The sequence below is a fragment of the Eschrichtius robustus genome, chromosome 2, assembly GCF_028021215.1.
Source record: "Eschrichtius robustus isolate mEscRob2 chromosome 2, mEscRob2.pri, whole genome shotgun sequence".
Classification (NCBI taxonomy): domain Eukaryota; kingdom Metazoa; phylum Chordata; class Mammalia; order Artiodactyla; family Eschrichtiidae; genus Eschrichtius; species Eschrichtius robustus.
Window position 1 is genome coordinate 173,937,365 of NC_090825.1, and position 21,174 is coordinate 173,958,538.

The 21,174-nt window shown below is 51.2% G+C and overlaps 1 protein-coding gene across 1 annotated transcript in view; it reads right to left on the reverse strand.

Annotated features, from left to right (window-relative positions):
• ARHGEF18 (Rho/Rac guanine nucleotide exchange factor 18) overlaps positions 1-4,081 on the reverse strand; it is a 57,056-nt gene extending 52,975 nt beyond the window's left edge. The window contains exon 1 of the mRNA XM_068537121.1: positions 3,991-4,081. The gene's annotated coding sequence lies outside the window, so the exon portion shown is untranslated. The remainder of the gene's footprint in view (positions 1-3,990) is intronic.
• Between the last annotated feature and the right edge of the window lie 17,093 nt (positions 4,082-21,174).

Consider the following 21,174-nt stretch of genomic DNA (forward strand, 5'->3'; position numbering starts at 1 on the left):
TTGTTTTGAAAGAAGTTATTTTTTTTTAAAAAAAAAAGCAAAGTTGTGTTCACTGTTGTAACCCTAGGACCTGGTTCACAGAGGGTGCCAGGTAATAATCTGCTGAATGAATGAATGAATGAATGAACGAACACACCGGAACACTGCAGGAGCACTCCACACGCAATGACAACCCTAGGAAATAAGGAGTGGTATTATGTTTCTAATTTGATAGACAGGAAACTGAGGATTAGAGAGTTTTCGTTGCACCTCCAATACCACGGAAGCAGACCTGAGCTCCCTGCTGCCACCTCTGTGTTGTTCACGGTGCTCACGGCTATGTGTGCAGAGAAGGGGCTGCAGGGCAGGTCAGCGAAGGTGTGGTGACAGCGGCTTGCTGGGGAATGTTAAAAAGCCTGGAATGTTAGAAGCTTCCGTGGTAGAAGGACAGACGGAAAGGGAAATGAGATGGCGCGGGGGTGTGTATAGGAGGCTCCCAAGTCAAATGAGAAGGAAAACCAGGTGTACGAGTTTCCTATTGCTTCTGTAACAAACTACCACAAACGCTGGCTGAGAACAACACAAATCTATTCTCTTTCGGTTCCGGAGGCCCGAAGTCTAAAACAGGTCAAGGGTTTCCCTGGTGGCACAGTGGTTAAGAATCCACCTGCCAATGCAGGGGACACGGGTTTGATCCCTGCTCTGGGAAAATCTCACATGCCGCGGAGCAACTAGGACCGTGCGCCACAACTACTGAGCCCATGCAGCGCAACTACTGAGGCTGCGTGCTGCAACTACTGAAGCCGGTGCGCCTAGAGCCCGTGATCCGCAACACGAGAGGCCACCGCAATGAGTAGCCCCTGCTCGCCGCAACTAGAGAAAGCTCGCGCGCAGCAACGAAGACCCAACACAGCCATTAAAAAAATAAATAAATAAATAAAATAAAATGTAACCACCCACAATGCGTCAACTGTATATACTCTAAATTAAACCTTTAGAATATTTTTTTTTCAAGATAGGATGGCAAATCAGCTGTGTATTTGCTACTTTGAACATAACCAAACGCTACTTTAATCTCGGTGTAAACTATGAATCTACCTAAGAACAAAAGCAAAGAAACGCCAGTTGAATTTAGTTTACACCCAAGGCAATTTTAACCACACAAAAAATGAGCATAGCTGCAGGGGTCCTTTCCCTGAGACCTCCACAAGGACATTATTTTAATCACTCTGCCCCTCCCCCGTCAGCCACATTCCTCCTCCAGAAAAATTCCTACCGGCTGCTCCAGAGCTGTGACTTGGAATTGTTTTGCACCTGGAGAGAGGGTTTTCAAAACAGAGCAGCTCTTTGCCACTTTCAGGGGAAAAGTAAAGTTTAACTAACAAATAACAAAGAAACAGTGATTAGGCTGGACTAACAAAGACCTCGGGGCTTAAAATGACTTAAGAGAGCCGCGATGAAAATGTTTAGATGAAAGTGTTTAAAAAGTCATCGATGGAATTTGAGGAAATGGAAACAGGACCCAGGATGAGTGAAGAAAAATGAAGGAGACCTTGACACAAGGATCAGAAATATGCTAAACACGTGGAAGGTAAACACCCAGGGAGGCACAGCTGGTGACCACAGCCCTAGTCCCGGGCACTGGTGACATGGGCAACAGGCCCTGCAGCCAGCTGTAATCGTTACTGTGTGACAAGAATGAAAATTATACCACAGTTTCTGCCAGGAAAAACGTACGTGCCACCACAACTTTCAACGTGGGGGCATTCTTAAGTCGACTGAAGGAAAAAAGAGAAAAAAAAGAATCAAAGAATCCCTTTCTCCTTTCCCTCAGGTATGCCATTGAAAAGGGATGTAAGTGATACAAACCCCAAACAAGTTACATTTACAAGAATTAAATTTAGTATGCCCGCCGGCTGTATGCTCTTACGGGATTTAGAGCAACCTTTTTTTTTTTCTTTCCCACTCAAAAGGGCTTGACCCATAGAACTAGCAAGCTATTGATAAAGCATAAAACTCTGACCCAGTCCAAACAACCAAGATGCTCAAACTTTCCAGACTCTTTATTACTTGGAATGTCAACTTAAAAATACAGGCCTGGGATGGATGTAAGGAAGGAAGGAAGGAAGGAAGAAATAATGCCATTTGCAGCAACATGGATGGACTTAGAGAATATCATATTAAGTGAAGTAAGTCAGAAAGAGAAAGACAGGGCTTCCCTGGTGGCACAGTGGTTAAGAATCCGCCTGCCAATGCAGGGGACACGGGTTCGAGCCCTGGTCCGGGAAGATCCCACATGCCGCTGAGCAACTAAGCCCGTGCACCACAACTACTGAGCCCGTGCGCCACAACTACTGAGACCGCGCGCCTAGAGTCCATGCTCTGCAACAAGAGAAGCCACCATAACGAAGCCCGCGCACTGCAACGAAGAGTAGCGCCCGCTTGCCACAACTAGAGAAAGCCCATGCACAGCAACGAAGACCCATCACAGCCAAAAATAAATGATAATAAATAAAATAAACATAAAAAAATCTTATCTATAAAAAAAAGAGAAAGACAAATATCACATATCACTTATATGTGGAATCTAAAAAAATGATACAAATGAACTTATCTACAAAACAGAAATAGACTCACAGACATAGGAAACAAACTTACGGTTACCAAAGTGGAAAGGGGGAGGAGGGATAAACCAGGAATTTGGGATTAACATACACACACCTGTTACTTACCTGTTTATATATAAAGCAGGTAAACAACAAGGACCTACTGTATAGCACAGGGAACTATACTCAATATCTTGTAATAACCTATAATGGAAAAGAATCTGAAAAAGAATATATATAACTGAATCACTTTGCTGTACACTTGAAACTAACACAACTTTGTAAATCAACTGTACTTCAAAAAAAATTAAAATTAAAATACAGGATTGGGGGCATGCCATATGCACGGAGTATATAACATTTATTGAGCATTCACCATATGCTAGGCGCTGTGCCATGCACCTTACACATATGATCCCATCAAATCCCCAACCAATCCTTATTCCCGGTTTAAAGGTGGGGAGACTGACTGAGACTTAGTGGTGGAAACTGGCACCAGAACCCAGATCTGATTTGACACTCAAGCCTGCGCTCTGGACACTTCTCCGTACAGCTCCAGAATTACTCATTCACCCGGATACCTGCAAAATCATCCTGAGATCGCCCTTGGCCATAGGGCTGTTCACCTGTCCTGAACTCTCTCTAGTCAACAAGAAGGGACCCGCCCTTCCTCGCTCCTGGCTGGAGTTCCATTCTCCCAGAACGGAGGCAAAAGGGGGAAAAACTGTTCTTCGCTTCTGTGGTAAAACTTCGCGAACACTTTTGACCCCTTGGGCCAGCCATCTCTTCTACCGCTTCGATCTCAACAGAGCATCAGGCAGAAAAGAAAAGGAGAAGACAGCTACAACAAACCGTGCAAGACCAAGAGCCTCTCATTCCTGCACCGCACCATCTAAATTCTCCCAAAGAGAGAAACTGGAGAGAGAACTAAGGAAGACCCAAAGCACACACACTTCGTATGTTTTTGTTACCCCAACGATCAGATCAATTGTCAGGAGGACGTCTGCTCCGCGGAAAAAGTGCTGCTCGGAGGCTTCAAGTCCCCCGGTGCTGGGTATTGTTATGGTTATCGCCACATCCCAGGTCCTAACCCCGGGGAGCTCCAGAACCTGGAACCCGTGTCCTTTCCCGGCTGAACCACGGAGGTTGCACCGCCCAAGCGCTGGGGCTCGGACAGAACCGGCGGGCATCGTCTGCGCTCTGCATTCGCCAAACACAGCCCACATGCACGGAAGGGGCAGCCTGCCCTGCAGGACCCGCCCGCCAGTATGGACGAGCCCATGGGGGCCGGGCCCGAGGCCGAGGCAGCCCCGGGGTTCCAGCGCCCGAGGCCGCCCCCAGGCCCCAACGGCGCCTCCCCGGGACCCGAGCCCCGTTCTCCTCAGCCCCGCCCCTCCGGCCTCACCTCGGTCCCCCGCAAGTCACTCGCCGCCCGCAGCTTCGTTAGCGTCCCGGCCGCCTCTGCCGCCCGGCCTCCCGGGATCCACTGCCGCCCTCAGCCCGGAGCCGGAAGCGGGAAGCCGCGCGGGCGAGGTGCGCACGCGCCGCCCCGCCCCCGAGGGCGGACCAGAGGGTGTGGCCCCGGAAGGGGGCGTGGCCGAGAGGATCGGTGGGTCCCGGTAACTAAGGACTTGGGTTGAAGCTGAACGTGGGGTCTCAGGCAGGGGTAGTTCGCTCGGGTTTACCCGGGCCCAGGGGACTGAAGAGTATTTGCGAGGAGGGTGAGAGCGATCCTTGAGGGGCGGGTTAGTGGAGCAGGGGGGCGCCTACGGGCGATCCTGAGGGGAAATCCGCGGGGTGGGGGGCTTTTTTGGGAGGGGGTCAGTGGGGCGCTGGGGTATCTGTGGGACTGGGGGGCGCTTAGAGGGGATCCTAAGAAGAGATCAGCGGGGTTGGGGGGCGTTTTGTGGGGTCAGCGGGGGCCTGGGTGATTAGCGGGACTGGGAGGTGTTTCCTGGGAGAAGATAGCAGTGCTGGGGGGGCGACTTGGGGAATTAGGGGTGTCTGGAGGCGGGAGTTGGGGTACAGTGGAAGCCTAGGGGCATCTAAGGGGGATGAGTCCGGGGGCGAGAAGTTTGAGAGGGGAGAGTACAAGAAATGGAGAGAACAGCTCTGTCTCCTGTGAAGAAGTGGCAGCATAGATTACAGGAAGTGAAGATTACAGGCCTTGGAAAAATGAGTCATATATCTCTCAGGTGGTCCCAGACACCCCAACATAGGTACCACCAGATACCCCAAACACATACCAGACACCCAGGCAGATGCCATCAGATACTCGCTTTCAGGCACCCGCAAATAGGTCAGACACCCACGTAGGTCTGTTAAATGCCCCCAAACTATTCAAAATCTGAAAAACATGCCAAATATCTCAAAAGTACCGGACACCTTCATCCAGGAGCCATCAGATACCCCCATACAGGCTTTCAGACACCCAGAAACATACCAGAGACCCCACATGGACACTTTCAGACACCCTCCAACACAGATGCTATCAGATACCCCCAAACAGGTGTTCAGAGTCTGAAACACATGCCAGACACCCCCACACAGATGTTTTTAGACACCTATAGCCATGCCAGATGTCTCTCCAAGTGTCAGCACCCCTCAGGTGCCATCAGCCATCCAGGTCCTGAGGCTTCTTGTCTAACCCAGGTCCCCCATAAGTGGAGGGGGTGGGCAGGAACCAGGAGAGGGGCCAAGCACCTTTCACCTAAGGCCCAAGTTGTTCAACCAGGTCAAGGTCGCCCCAAACCAAACTCACCTCAAAACACACACAATCTGTGGTTGAGATCTCTCAGTTCAGACACTGGGTGGCAAAATCCCCAAGCGACCTGCCTTCACTTTAAGTTTAGGCTTCATGATCAAGAGAGGGAGCATGTCCAAGGAGTTGGAGGGTCCAGAAGTGCAAGAACCCCACCCCAGTTGAGGCCATCAGATACCCCCCCGCCAATTGAGGTCAGAAGCCCAGACACAGGTATTTGAAGGTCTCGATGGATCTGTAAGTGTTCACTCTCCGAATTGCTATGACTTTTGGACTTTATCCCAAAGGCAATGGGGAGCCATTGAAGATTGTAAGCAGGAAGAATGGCATGATCCTTATTTCTGTAGCCCCCTTGGTTATAGAAACCTTCAGGTTGACAACGTTCTCCCCTAAAACCTTTTCAAGGGGCCTGTCAGGAAGGAGAGGTATCTCTTGTCTTCCTTTTATCCATCCAACCATTTTCTGCATTTTATTGAGTCCTTATCATGGGCCAGGGACTCTGCTAAGAGCTAAGGAGCTATATGTCTATAGCTGCATTTCTCAGTCTTGGTACTAATGACAATTGGGGCTGGATAATTCTCTGTCGTCAGGGGCTTCTGTGCATCAGAGGATATTGAACAGCATCCCTGGTCTCTTCCTATTAGATGCAAGTAGCACTCCTAGTCCTGACAACCAATAATGTCTCCAGATATTGCCAAATGTTCTTTAGGGGGACAAAATGGCCCTTGGCTGACAGCAATTGGCCTCAGAGACGCTCAGAACTTACAGTCACCTTATGCTGGCTTCCTGGGGAGGTGGCCCTTCGCTTTGTTTTAGAGAATGAGTAAGAGTTATGTGGCAGAGGGAGTTCCAGGAACAGCGCTGAATGAGCAAGGCGCAGGTGAGGGACACAGGCATCCACAAGACTTCAGGGTGGCGGCGCTGGGCAATCCCAGTGGCTGAGTAGTGGGAGAGAAGGGTGGAGGGGTAGGCAGGGTCAGACCACGGAGGGACCTCAGAGGTCAAGGCCAGGAACAGGACTGTCTGGAATGGTGTGCCATCAGCGGGGCTGGTCTCTGGGAAAGCATCTCAGCTTTACCCTGGAGACGCACCTTCCATAATTACCTGGAGCGTGACTCATTCACTGTTGTGTTTAACTTACTGTGGGGCTGTTTCCTTAAGTCAGTAACATCTGGTTTTGAATACCTGCGATGGGAGGTAGGCTTGTGACGAGTTATACCTGGGCAGTGCCTGCTCTCAGCCTGCTGGGAACGAGACACAGCTGTTCTGGCCTCACACGCTTCCTTAGACAGGCGTGGGGCTGTGGTCAGAGCCCAGGGTTAGGGTCTGTGATTTAGATGCTAGCTTCGCCTCCTCAACAACAAGAAATAATGATGATGTCAGTAGGTGCTACCATTGCCTGTTAAGTACCAGGCATCACGCTGAGCGCTAGCCACGTCATTTCTGTGACACGAACTCCAACCTTCCCTGACCTCAAAGGGTTGTCCCGAAAGTCAAATGATGTTTCCAGGAGGTGGAACTTGACTCCTGCCATCCCGAGAGTAGGCTGGATTGAGGGACTCGCTTCCAAAGAAGAGAGTAGGGAAACGGGAAAATAGTAACCTGGCAGATGTTACCTTAACCAGGTGTTAAAGGTTAACATCTTCAGGGATGTCATGTCAATAGCACGTCCCCCCGATCTGATGAGCCAGGAAGGTTCCCCAAACCCATAACCCCTTTCTAATTATAAGAAAACGTCAGACAAACCCAGATTAAAGGACATCGTACAAGACACCTGGGTAATATTTCTCAAGACTGTCAAGGTCATGAACAATAAGAAGAGACGGAGAAACTCTCAAAGACCAGAGAGACTGGGAAGACAGGGTGATTGAAGATAATGTAGTATCTGAATTGGATCCTGAAACAGAAGGAGAACACTAATGGAAAAAACAAAACAAAACTGGTGAAATCTGAATAAAGTCTGGAGTTTGGTTAATAGTACTGTACCAATGTTGGTTCCTAAGTTGTGACAAACATATTGTGGTCATATAAGATATTAACATGAGGGGAAGCTAGGTGAACCACGTAAGGGGGCTCTCTCTGCACTTTTCTGTAAATCTAAAATTAAAGGACTTCCCTGGTGGCACAGCGGTTAAGAATCCGCCTGCCAATGCAGGGGACACGGGTTCGAGCCCTGGTCCGGGAAGATGCCACAAGCCGTGGAGCAACTAAGCCCTTGCGCCACAACTACTGAGCCTGCGCTCTAGAGCCCACGAGCCACAACTACGGAAGCCCACGCTCTCTAGAGCCCGTGCGCTGCAACAAGAGAAGCCACGCAATGAAGCCCACACACCGCAATGAAGCCCGCGCACCGCAACGAAGAGTAGGCCCCGCTCACTGCAACTAGAGAAACCCCACATGCAGCAATGAAGACCCAGGGCAGCCAAAAAAAAAAAAAAAAAAAAAGGAAGAAAAATAAAAAAAGTTAAAAAATAAAATGAAAAGTTTCAGGGAGAAAAGGGATCTGCCGCCCGCTGGAGGGTTAAGAGAGTCCTCAGATAGATAGTTGTATACTCTAAGTTAGGGTATAATGCCAAAATGCAGCTAAAGATTCCACTTACAAGTCCCAGGTCTGGTCTTTTTTAAGTAACAAACAAAACATTAAGTTATCCCTCCTGCCTGCCTTGCATTGCATTCTACGCGTGGTAATTCGTTGGTTTATGCTAGCCACGGACAGCAATCCACAACAGTTTCATGCTTATACCAAAGAATGGAATCTGATCCTTAGTACCTGGTATTTTGCCTGTAAGTCTACTGATAAAAGATTATTGGAAGCCAGTCACAGAATCTGAAAATAAACTCTAGTCTCTCGTTTACTATTTTAGGGCTTTCATAGAAGCCAAGGACTCATGGCAAAACATTTTTGCAAGGATGACCGCTTGTATTCCATCCAGGAACAATACATTTTTGCCTGGTTTAGGATTACCGGTAGCTTATTTCAAAGCGAAGGAAAACCAACTGAGCACGTGTTTGCTGTCTTTAGAACAGTTGGCAAAAATATGGTATGAAAGTGTTTTCATCTTCCTATTATTCTAAATATTATTGTACAGAGCTATTATTAATGACGTTTTTTGGTGGGAAAACCTTAAAAAATTGCCCCAAATATGGACATTAAGCACGTCAAACAACAGAGTGTCCTTGGTATGTTAAACTTTTGGTTTTCATGTATCTGTAATTTAATTTTCTTTTAAACTATAAAATTTTGCCTTTGGTACAACTAAAAGAATTAAAAGTTAATTTTATTAAGCAAAAAATAGGGACTTCTCTGGTGCTCCAGTGGTTAAGACTTCCTCTTCCATTGCAGGGGGTGTGGGTTTGATCCCTGGTCAGGGAGCTAAGATCCCACATGGCTCGTGGCCAAAAAACCAGAACATAAAACAGAAGCAACATTGTAACAAATTCAATAAAGACTTTAAAAATGGTCCACATCAAAAAAAAAAAAAATGTTAAAGAAAAATTAAATGGCATCATGTGGCAGTGGATTGGTGATCAGGGGCTCAGGCTCTGAGTTCAGACCCTGCTGTGTGACCTTTGGCAAGAACTTAACTCCTCTGGGCCTCAGATTCCTCATCTGTAGAAAGGGGGAATACTAGTGCCTATCTTACAGAGTTGTGACGCTTAATGAGGAAATCTGTTTAAAGGACTTGGTGTTTGGGATATTGTATCTGCTCAGTATAGTAATGTTACTCTCTAACTATTTGTACAAAGTCTTCTGTGATTGTAAAGTGACCTTCAGGAAATTAGTCCCTGTTGGAAACCTCATCTTCAAGGTCAGATGTGTAAGGGGTTCATTGATCTGTTGGCTACTGTAAGTCACTTCCCTGGGTCTTCCTTGCTGCTGGGAAAGCTAGCTCGGGGATCGGTAAACTTTGGCTATAAAGAGCCGTAAGGGAAATATTTTCAGCTTTGCGAGCATGCTGCGAAATACTCAACCCTGCCATTATAGCGTGGATGCATTTCTGTACTGTCCACGGCCCAGTCCCGGATCTTTGACCTCATTCTTCCTCCTGCCAACCTCCCACTTGCCCCTTGAATTTGATGCCTGAGATACAGCTCTGTGGGGCTTGATCCTGGCCCTCCAGGGAAGTCCCTGTATCCAGCAGACCTCACCCGCCCCCCCCCCCGACCCCCAGAAGAAGAGATTAGGAAGTCAGCAGAAACAGGAAGTCACCTGCTGCTTAAAAGGACTTTAAGATGCCGAAGACTTTGCAAAGCCCAGGTGGCCTCCGCTGAAAACAGCTCATGTGTCAGAAAGCGGGTTGGAAATCTTCCGATGCAGAGAAAGCTCCGAAGGGGACACCCCTGACAAGAGCGGCCGGCCAACAGTCCCACCACCAGCAAAAACAGTGCTCCGGAAAGAGGGAGGAATCAGGAAGAAGGAAGACGCCCACGTGTGGGGCCGGGCAAGGAAGAAATGCAAAACCTGCGGCTCAGGTCACAGGAAGACACCTGCCCTGCAGGTGGAGGGACAGCTCTCACGGCACGGCCCATCCTGGGGCCAGTTCTCTATTGCACTCCCCAGTGATTCTCACCGGGGCAATCCTAGCCCCCAGGGGACATTTGGCCACATCTAGAGACATTTTTGGTTGTCATGACTCATGGGATGGGGGGTAATATGTATCTAGTAGGTGGAGACCAGGGATGGTGCTCAATATCCTCCAATGCACAAAACAGCTCCCCGTTCCCCCAACAAAGAATTACTAGGCCTCAAATAGCAATAGGGCCAAGGTTGAGGAACCCTGCACTAGCCTGAATTTGCAACTAACATGCAGTTGCCGGTGCCTCCTCTGTCTCCCTTACAAAGCCTGATTTGTTTTCAAAAAGGTGATATGCTAAATCTCAGAAAAGGCCAGAGTCATCTCCCTCCAAGGCCTCTGGAACCCAGTACTTTTTCCTGAGCAGACACCATTACCCCCCAGACAGCCCCGGGAGGCAGGAAATTGCCTGTTATGGGCTGATCGTGCCTCCCCGCACCTACCCCAATTCATATGTTACAGTCCTAATCCCCCTCAGTACATCAGAAGGTGGCCTTATTTGGAAATAGGGTCATTGCCAATTTATTTAGTTCAATGAGGTCATACTACGGTAGGGTCGGCCCCTAATACAATGTGACTGGTGTCCTTAGGAAAAGGGGAATTTCAGACGTAGACATGCATACAGGGACAATGCCATGTGCAGATTATAGTTCTGCTGGCACAAGCCACCGGACTTCCAGAAGCCAGGAGAGACACCTGGGGTGGACCCTTCCCTAGCACGTTCAGAGGGAGCCTGGCCCTGCTGACACCTTGATGTCGAACTTCTTCAGAACTGTGAGACAATGCATTTCTGTGGTTTAAGCCAACCAGATGGTGTTACTTTGTTACGCAGCCCTAGCTAACTAATATACTGCCCGAGTCTGGATTTTGCCAAAGGATTTTTGCAACGACGAAAGCTGAGACTTAAAGGGAATTTGGTGGCGGCGGGGGGGCCGAGCTAATCAAGTGGTCCCTGCTCTTAGGGATGGATCCCTGGTGACATCCAGGAAGCCAGCGTTGGTCCGAGCTCAGAAAGGGTGAAATAGGACGAGTATGCAAAGAGCGAAGGAGGCCATGAGAGCGATTTAGGGGAAGTGAAGGAGAGAAAGTGGCTGCCATCCAGGGGGATGGGCTGGGCCACCAGACTTACCAGAGCTCAGAAAAGGTTTGCCACACAGCGGGCAGCTGGAGTGGCCAGAGAAGGTTCCTTGAGCCAGCTGGTGCCCGTTGACACATTCTTTCCGCTCTCGAGCATCCTGACCTTTGTCTTTCAGAAGCACTGGGCTCTTCCCCTGTTGGGGACAGAGGCGGGCCTTAGAATGCCCTGTGCATCCAGTCTCGCCTCAAATCAGAGAGATCTGGAGCCAGGGGCACCCTGACAAGCTGCAGAAGGCAGAGGGGGATTTCCCCCCCTACCCCCGGCCCGGCCCCCTGACCTTCTCCTTCTGCCTGGTGACTCGGCATCGGAGGGAACTAAGTCTGCGCTTCACCCTGGCACGCCTGTCACTTCTCTCCATCTTCCCCGCTCTGTCCTCGCTCCTGAGGGGCAGAAAATTTGGTGAGGAGGGCGCAGCAGACCCAGAAGGCCCTTCTGAGCCAGTCCTGCAGGTCGCTTCCGGGATCCACCTGGAATCTGTCTCCCTGAGGCCCCTTCATCCTGTTTCACCCCTGCTGTGGTCCCTAACTCTCTCCCTCCTTCTCTCACTCACTCATTCACTGAACAAACATTTACAGAGGTTTGCAAATTTCAGGAACCGTGGGGACCAGGTTTGCAGAGGGGAAGGTGACATGGTCTCAAACTTCAGGTCCCTTGACGGGCCGTGTCCATCTCAGCCTCCTCCCTCTGATTCATGCCCCCTTCCTATCTCATCAGCCTAAAATCCTGCCCATTCTTCCTGTGGGATATCTGTCAAACCCGGCTTCCCTCTTCCCATCCAATGCTCCAGCCCCAGATCGTGCCTCTCCTGGATGACTGGCACACCCTCACTTAATAAATATGTATTAAGTCATTGACAAAGAAACCCAGCCCCTGCAGAATCTAGTCCCTGGAGGGAGATTCCGTACCTGCAGTCTGTACCCCTGACAGAGCTGTGCTCCTTTGCTTCCCAGGTGTGATCTGGCCTCTGCTGACTCCCCCTCCCTCCCCTCCTCCCAGCCCCACCCTGACACTGTTCCTGAGGAAGGCACCGATTTCTTTTCCCCATCCTCATTTCTTCGTATTGCTGAACTCCTACTCTTCCATCGGAACCCAGCTCAAGCTGTCACCTCCTCCAAGAAGTCTTCCTCTGCCCTCCCAGGACATATGAGGAGCCCCCCTACCACCCCTACCGTTGCCCTGGCAGTTCCAGTGAGAGGATGGGGGCCCCAGCTCCTGCCCCCAGCTCAGGGCCCGCAGTAACCTCTTGTGGGAATCCAGTGGAGGCCCGCCAACAGCTCTGCGTACTCACTCGGACAGGAACTCAAACCAGGTGAGGTTTGAGTGGGCTCCTCCGGGGCTGATGGACAAGCGAGCCCTCTGCCGGGCCCTGCAGGATCAGAGGGGACAGACACAGCAGCCCTTCCTTCCTCCCACAGATGCCCCCTCTCGTGCCCCTCTCCCTCTGGGCTCCTGTGGATAGGTGTGCCCCCCGTGCCATGTCTGAGATCCCACCATCCCTCCACATGTGGGCTCACCTGTACCTCCTCCCACCTCCCCTGTCGCTGTTTTCCTCCCATTTCTCCTTGTCTTCACACCTTTCCCCCTACACTTTCCCCCTACACCTGTCCTCCGCATCTGTCCTCACATACCTGTTGCCTCACACCTAGCCCCCTTTCCACTTACCCATGGTACTGTCGGAGTTCTTGAAGCACCTGCTGGACAATCAGCCTGCCATGGCAGATAAAAACAGCCCACAGTCGCCCCACATGACAGACATTCCCCAAGGCGAGCCGTGATTGCCCGACCCGCTCCCGGGTCCTGATGCAGCCCCTAAACTGGAGCCCCAGCCCCTCCCCATGCTGTTGAGAACCTTTCTGAGGGGCCTGGGTCCCTCTCCTGGGAGAAGGATGGTGTGGTAGAGAAGATCGAGATTATTATAGGGGGACAGTGGCCGGTCACTTACAGCCAGTGATGCTACACCCTGCATCCCTCCTCCCCAAGCCTGGACTCCTTGGCTGTCCAGGGGGTCCCTCCCTGACCCAGGGGCGGACACTCACACATGATCCGGCTCCACGTGGTCCTTTTCCATGCACTCCAGCACCGGTGGCTCCAGGCCTGGAATCAGCCCCCACCCCAAGAGGCACAGGCGTGAAGGGGGCCCTGGGGCAGGACCAGCCCGGCATGGCGCCCCCTGAACCCACCCCTGCAGAAATGGAGACTGTCCAGATGTGGTTTGCCACTCTCAGAGGAGGAGAGGTGAAAAGAGGGCAGAGAGCCAGGGATGGAAGTGTCCCCGGCGTGTCATGAGTGCTTAACGACTGGCTAAACGCTTTACACATATGCGGTCAGTGAACCCTCCAAGCGACCCGAAGCCAAGCGACCCTAAGGAGATACACTAATCGTGCCATTCTCAGCGAGAAAGCTGAGGAGGCTTAGAGACTTGCTAGAAAGTGGTAGATTCCGGTTTGGCCTGTAGGTCTGTCTGACACCAGGGGGACACAAGCTCTTCAGGTAAGAGATTCAGAGACAAAGAAGGAGATAAAGAAAGAGACAGAGTCAGAGGGAGAAGAGGGAGCCCTGCGGGTCATTGCAGTGTTGTGTCCACCTTGGAGGATCCCTGGCTTGGGGGGTGGTGGGTGGGGTGTAGGGGTGGGGGAAGGGCAGATGATGCAGGAACCACCCCACCCCCTCCCCCAGCATTCTGCCCATTTGCTGTCCAGGGGACCCTAAGCCCCCTCCACCAGCTCCATCCAGGGGACCCTCCAGCAGAAACCCCCTACTCCACTTGGTTTCAATGAAGGAAACCCCCAGGCTGGGCTACCTTGAACCGCTGGAGCGGGCACTTCCAAAGCCGGAAAGACTTCCAGGGAGCTGATCTCATCGAAGGACACGGGAACCGACCGTGACCTCACTCTTTTTTCGGGGCTGTCACATTCCTGCAGGGAATAAGCATCTCGCTAAGCCTGGAGGCAGCCCAGGCTGCAGGCAGGCTCCCCGGGTCGAGGGTCCCCAGCCTTCAGCTGCAGACAGGGGCTGCCCCCAGCCGTGGGGCATGAGCACAGGGTTGGGACTCCACAGCAGCTGAGGGCTGGGGCCATACCCTCCCCAGCCACGGGCTGCAGTCCTGCCAAAGACCACCAGCTCCCCACCCCAGCTGTGGGCTGGAGCTCTGGAATTCTGAGCCACAAATTCCAGCCATGGCCAGTAATTTCCCCCCAGGTCATGGTCATGGGCAAAGATGCCCCAGGCCGAGGCAACAGCTCCGAGCATGCATTCCCCAGGTTTGGGCTAAAATCTCAGACCTCAGACGAGCCCTCCCTACTTCCAAACTCCAGTCGCAGGCAGGGCCTCCTTCCAGCTGCAAAGATGCGGAGACATGCCCCTGCTCCCCAGCCCAGGGGTGCACTTATGGCCAAGGAGCCCAGCCCAGCAAAGGACCTTCAGGTCTGGGCTGCAATCTCAGGACCCAGCGACTCCCCAGTCACGGGCTGTACCTGCCATGATAAAGCAGTCCCACCAGCTATGGGCAAGGCACTCCTTGGCACCTGCAGAGACAGCGCCTGAGCCCACAGGTGTGTTATCATCTGGGGTGGCTTCAGGTTGCACCCACCTTGTTTGGTGCCTCTGGGGGGGTTCCGCCCCCAGACAGACACCCTTGGGTCCAGGCCTGCAGGCCCTCTCCTGGCAGGTTCAGAGCAAGGCTGGCCAGTGTCCGAGGGAGACAGGGCCCCTCATTTGCAGCTGGGGCTTCGAGGCTGAGCCTGGTGGAGGAAGGGAGGGAGTCGGGTCTCTTCCACCTGGTTGCTGCCCCAGTTCCAGCATGTGAGGCATGGGGGCCTGGAGGGAACCTGTGGGTAGCCCTCTGGGGGGGCAGGGCACAGAGAGGGGTCCAGCTCTCCCAGTACCAGAGAGGTGGGTGGGGAGTCTGGCTGGGGGATTTGAGGCTGAAGTTCCATGTCCATCGCAGGCCCACTGTTTTTTGTTTTTTGGGTTTTTTTTACCTTTTTTTTTTTTGGCCCAGTAGCATGTGGTATTAACTTAGTTCCCCGACCAGGGCTCAAACCCATGCCCCTGGATTGGAAGCTCGGAGTCTTAACCACTGGACCACCAGGGAAGTCCTCCCTCCCACTGTTTATTTTACACACACTGGATTTCTATCTGGGGGGACCTGTGAGGGGTGGAGGGGGCAGCTAAAGCACCCCTCTCTACCGTTTGGGGCTGCCACTGTGGTTTGTGGGTGGCACTGAGCACGCATCTGTGTTTTGATCACAAGTGCATCTGTGGCTTTGTGCACGCATGTGCAAGTGACATGTTTATGTGTCTCTGGGTTTGAGCAGGGGGAGGGTGCACGCCTGCGCGTTGAGCGTGGGCGTGTACGCCCAGGGTGCACGGGTGGGTGTGCACATGTAGGTCCGAGCCTGCCGGCCGGGTTCACGCAGTTCCAGTCTGGGCTGGTGCACGCTCCTTCAGCGTGTGCGTGCTTACCCATGCACACGGATTCGTGTGCGCACGTGGGCTCTGTGTGCAGGCCTGCATCTCCGGAGAGGGCCTTTGGGGCTGCCTTCTGACAATGCAGACACCTCTGGTGGCCCTTGTGCTAGATGACAGAGAGGCAGGGGGACAGCGTGGCCTGGCCGCCCTGGGGGTGTGTCCCGGAAGGCGTTAGCTGGGGGTGGGGGGGGAGGACGACTGACCTCTGCCAGGTCTCAGAGCAGCTCCGCGACCTCTCCCAGCTGCGTCTTCGAGGCAGGCCCTGGGACCCTGCCAGGCTGGAGAAGGGCGAGTCTTCTCCGACTTCTTCGCTAGGGGGCCCACTGCCCCTGGCCCCCCTAGACTGGTTTTGTGAAGGGACCTCAAGGCCCAGGTCCTGGATATACTCACTGCCCTGAAGGTCCCCCAAGTCCAGGCTGAAGTCCTCCGAGCTCTCGCCATCGCCGAGCAGCCCTGGAATTCCATCCTCCTGGAGACGGATGGGGAAAAGGCATTGACCGAGGGCAGCAGAGGCCCCCAACTCCCAGACCCTGCCCATCCCCCTCCCGTCAAACCTGGGTTCAGCGCTCATCTAGTGGCAGGTGGGGTAGAATGGGGGTGGTACCCTCAGTGCAATGTCTAACCCAGGCTTTCAAGGTTTTATCCCCCCAAAAGGGGCCAGAAATCTGGGCTGGCAGACCTGATTCCACCTCCCTTACTGAATTTCTGTCTGATGGGCTTATGAAACAGACAAAATAACCTCTGTCCTGTCGGCTCACCCAGCTTGTTTTAAGCCTCATGTAAGATCATGCCTGTGAACGCAATTTGTAAAAGTGCTGCACAGAGGTAAATTATCCTCGGTGCTACTGCTACTGGTGGAATTTCAGGCAGTGTCAGGGCTCCTAGTCTTTTTTTTTTTTTTTTGGCTGCACTGCGCGGCATGCACTATCTTCATTCCCCTACCAGGGATCGAACCCGCACCCCCTGCAGTGGAAGCACGGAGTCTTAACCACTGGACCACCAGGGAAGTCCCAAGGGGCTCCTCGTCTTTTCCCGGGGCTGCTTAGGGTGTCTACTCATGGGTCTCCTGTACCCTAAGTCTCCCTCCCAGGCCTAGGGTGAGGCAAGTGAGGCACTCACCTCGGACACAAAATTGTAGGGGGTGCCCCAAAACTCAGGAATCAAGAAAATCATACTTTAATACAATATTAAAAAAAAGAACTCAATACAGTGCAAAGAGTTCCATGATGAGCAAATTATCAAAATGTTAAGACATGACAGTTTCGGACCCCGCACCTCGCTTGCCTCCCCCTATTTCCGGCCCTGCTCCGTCCTACCAGAGGGTAGCCTGGAACCTCTGCACTCCTAAATCCCCTGCAATAACTTCCGCTCCCGGACAGCAGAAGCCTGAGCTCGTGAGCACAGTGCAAAGGGCTCCAGGGTCGGCTGCCTCCCGCTTCTGGCCCCTCTGCAGCCTCACGTTGCAACCCACCCATGAGGCATCGATGTGCCAGGCGCTGTTAGACACGGAAGATACACAGGGGTGGACGATGATTGCCACATCCACCAAAGCAGCAACCAATCTGCACCCAGAACTACACAGGTGTTAGCCCTAATGCCACCGCAGCTCCACCAGGGGGCGTTGTTGTCCCACTTTCCAGATCAGTAGACAGGCTCAGGGAGGAGAAAGGACCACACAGTCCTGGGCCACACAGTCAGTAAACCGCAGAGACAGAGCCAAACTCAGATCTGTCTGGGTCCAAAGCTCTATCCTCTTTCTTACCCTTGTTACTCTTCTTTTTCCTCTCTCTCCCTCCCAGTCATTCTATTTGTCATTTTTTCCCCCCAGTCAGAGCACCTGCTTTTTCCTCTCCTTGGAGAACCTCTTCTCCCAAGCCACCCAGAGGCAGCCTGGTGAACTCCTATTCACCCGTCAAAACCCAGCTTGGGCATGCCCTCCAGGCTGCCTTCCTGACTCCTCCAGTCTAAATAAGGTGTCCCTCCTTTGGGCTGTCAGGATCTGCAGGACAGGGACTGTCCTTTTCCAGGCCTTTGTTAGCACTGTCCTCAGATAGGGCTTTGTGGGGAGGTGGGGAGTCCTCTACCAGTGCTCCATGCAAAACCAACCCTGAGATGTGACCCCAGACATCTATGTGAGCTCAGGCAGCCCTTGATGGACTGTCCCAATTGGTGGCCTGAAGGGCCCACTGAGAAGACCTGGCCCCCTTCATGAGCTCTATAAGAGGCCCCCAGGATAGGACTGACAGATAAAATATAGGACGCCCAGTGAAATTCCAATTTCATATAAACAACGAATTTTTTTTCTAGTGTAAGTAGATTCCAAACATTACAATATTTGACATTCAAGTCTAACTGCGCATCCTTTAATTTTATCTGCTCAATGTTGCAACCCTATTTATCCCCGGACCATTTGGCCGGTCATGGCCAGTCTTTACTAGGGGAGGGGGAATAGGAAGGTCCCTGCTAACACTTGGTGTGGGGAATTTTCAGAGAAGCAGTCAATTGAAAGTGGAGAACACCTGCCAGCCAAGAGCCACGCTCTTGGTTGGCTGCGGATCTTGGCTGGCAGGACGCAGGTGGCAGTGTCCACACCTGCTGTGGAATGAGGGTGGAAGAGCTATGCAGGGTCTGGCTTTTTCTCTCACCTCCGCCACTTGGAGCTTTCTACAGTTTTGACACCTTCCTTCTTTTTTAAAATCGTAGTAAAGTATACATAACATAGAATTCACCATTTTAACCATTTTTAAGTGCACAACTCAGTGGCATTAAGTGCATTTACACTATTGTGCAATCGTCACCACCGTCCATCTCCAGAACTTTTTTTCATCTTCCTCCAAAGAAGGTTTGTACCCATTAAACAGTAACTCCCCATTCTCACCTCCTTGAGCCCCTGGTCACCTCGACTCTACTGTGTCTTATTGAATTTGCCTATTCTAGGGACCGCGTATAAGTGGAATCATACAATATTTGTCCTCTGGTGTCTAGTTTATTTCACTTAGCATAATGTTTTCAAGTTCATCCGTATTTTAGCATGGATCAGGATTTCCTTCCTTTTAGAGGCTAACATTCCATTGTATGGATGGACCATATTGTATGGATATAAACAAAACTACATTTTGTTTAGCCATTCAGTCTTTGATGGACATTTGGGTTGCTTCTACCTTTTGGTTCTTGTGGATTATGCTGCTATGAATATGGTTGTACAACGTCTGTCTGAGTCCCTGCTTTCACCTCTTTTGGGTAGATCTGCAGAAGTGGGGTTGCTGGATCGTACGGCAATTCTCTGATTGGCTTTTTGAGCCCCGGCCATACTGTTTTCCATGGTCTTGAATCTTTCCTTTGCACCCACTGATCTTTTTTTGGGGGGGGGGCTGCACTGCGTGGCACGTGAGATCTAAGTTCCCCGACCAGGGATCGAACCCATGCCCCCTGCAATGGAAGTGCAGAGTCTTAACCACTGCACTGCCAGGGAAGTGCCTGCACCCACTGATCTATCTTGCTTCCCCCCACCTCCCTGGCTGTTCCTTCTCTGCCTGCTGCTTCCTCCCTGTATCTTTCATATACCAGGATCCCTCTTCTTCAGTCTCCGTCCAAAAAACCCACACCTCTGGCCCTGGCTGGTCCAGGTTCCCCTGGTTCTCCTATGACTTTAGCGGCAGCCTTCCCGAGATCACTCCAATCCCATCCCTGGTGCCTCAGTAACCTCTGCCAACTCCTGTCTCCTCTGCCACGGCCCCAAAAGTTTCCTTGCATCTCTGGTTTTCATCCTCCTGTAAATATAAATACATCAGGACAGCCTCTTGGCCTGGGCCGGGCCCTCTCCACTCCCTCTCCTACATCTGGCCTCCTTCACAGGAGGCAGAAGTGGGAACCCCGCCAGAGCTTTGGGTGGAAAGGGATGGTGGGCAGCTGTGGCAGGTAGCAGCGATGGAGGGGGAGGGAGGGGGCTTTGTCCTTTGCTGGGGAACTTGTATCTTTCCTCCAACATTTCCTGGGTCAGAAATGGGAGCTGGCACGCTGAGGGCCTTCCCAGTCATCTCCCTAAACATTTGTATGCTGGCCCTGATGCCCCAGAGAGGATACAGTAAATCCAGGCTCCTGCTCCCTGGAACCCTGGGGAACCTTGAGGGATGGGTCCCCCCTCAATGGCAGACCCAGAGACGAGATGTCCCAGGAATTCCTACTCTACCAAAGGGCTTGCTGTGTGCAGATTGAGATAGTACGTGGATCAACGTTTTTAAAACATGTAAATAGTTATTTATCTCCTTGTATATTAAGAAAAAATAGCACACCAAAGCAACTTCAAGCATATCATTTCTCTGGTTCCATTTCATCGTGTAAAAAAGGAATTGATTTCAAACAAAAGAGCAAATAAATAATAGGGACAGACAGTTTTCCGATGGTTGGAATGATAGAAAGGCCTTAGTCAAGGTTTGCATCCCTCGCGTGTCTTTTATTAGCTCAGTGTGACCTCAGGCAAGTTTCTAACCCTCTCTGGGCCTCAGTCTTCTCATCTCTAAAATGGGCATGGTGCTGCCTTCTTGTAGGATTGCTGGGCAGGTAAAATGAGATGATGCTTACACATTGCAAGCCCTCGATCAATGGAAACAGATATTGGTTGTTGAAACCATGGTTGTTGTTTTTATACTTCAGGAGTCAGGGCCTTTCCTCTGGGCAAATTGATGACCCTGCCAGATGGAGCTAATTGGAGTAGACTGATGACTAAATCCAGCGATTATAATCAAGGATGAGCGAATGTTCTAGAAAATGGGCTGGAGAAGAACTGAAGGGGGGCCAGCTGACCCTGTTTGAAGGGACAGAAATTCTGGTTTGGAGTTCTACTTAGAAAATCCCTTTTTTGTTATTATTATTTTAAACTTAAATTTAATTTTTTTTTAAGTTTGAAAAATAAGATTTATTCTAAGCCAGATCATATAGAAAATTCCTTTTTTTAAAAAGGACAAACCCTGGGGTAATCATTGGTGTGCAAAATCTACTAAGGACAACTCAATTAGGACAGGTTAGACCATCTTTAGACAGTTTCTGTAACAAAATAAAACCCCCAAACCCTACTTCCAACCACATAAAATAGTGTCTATGTGACATGTAAATGATTTCTTGAGCTGGCTATATAGGTCAAGTTGCATATATTTTAAAATAATTTACATCTTACCAGTATATATATCTTTTTCAATGAAAAATCCTACTGAATGTTTTTAAAAAAGACAAAAAGAAGGAAAGAAAGAAAGAAAGGAAGAAGAAGGGAAGAAAGAAAGAAGGAAGGAAGGAAGAAATCAGGGAGGGCTTCCTGGAGGAAGTGACAGTGAGGGAAGCCCTGAGGAATGTGTAGGAGTTAGCTAGGTAGAGGCTCTGGGTGAGGGCATTCCAGGCATTAAGAGAACAGGATGTTCAGAAGCCTGCTGGCTTGAGAGCTCACGGTGCTTCCCCCCAAAACTGGCAAGATTTCCTTATGGCTGGAGGGGTGTGTGTGCGGGAGGGAATGGGGTTGGATCAGCAGGCCTGGTAGGCCAAGGAAGAATTTAATCTCTTATGTTCCAAACAATGGTGGTGTGGAGGCCAGGGGGCTGTGATTTGCCTTCAGAAAGATTATGCAAGATGCAGAGCCCAGATAGGCTTGGACAGGGG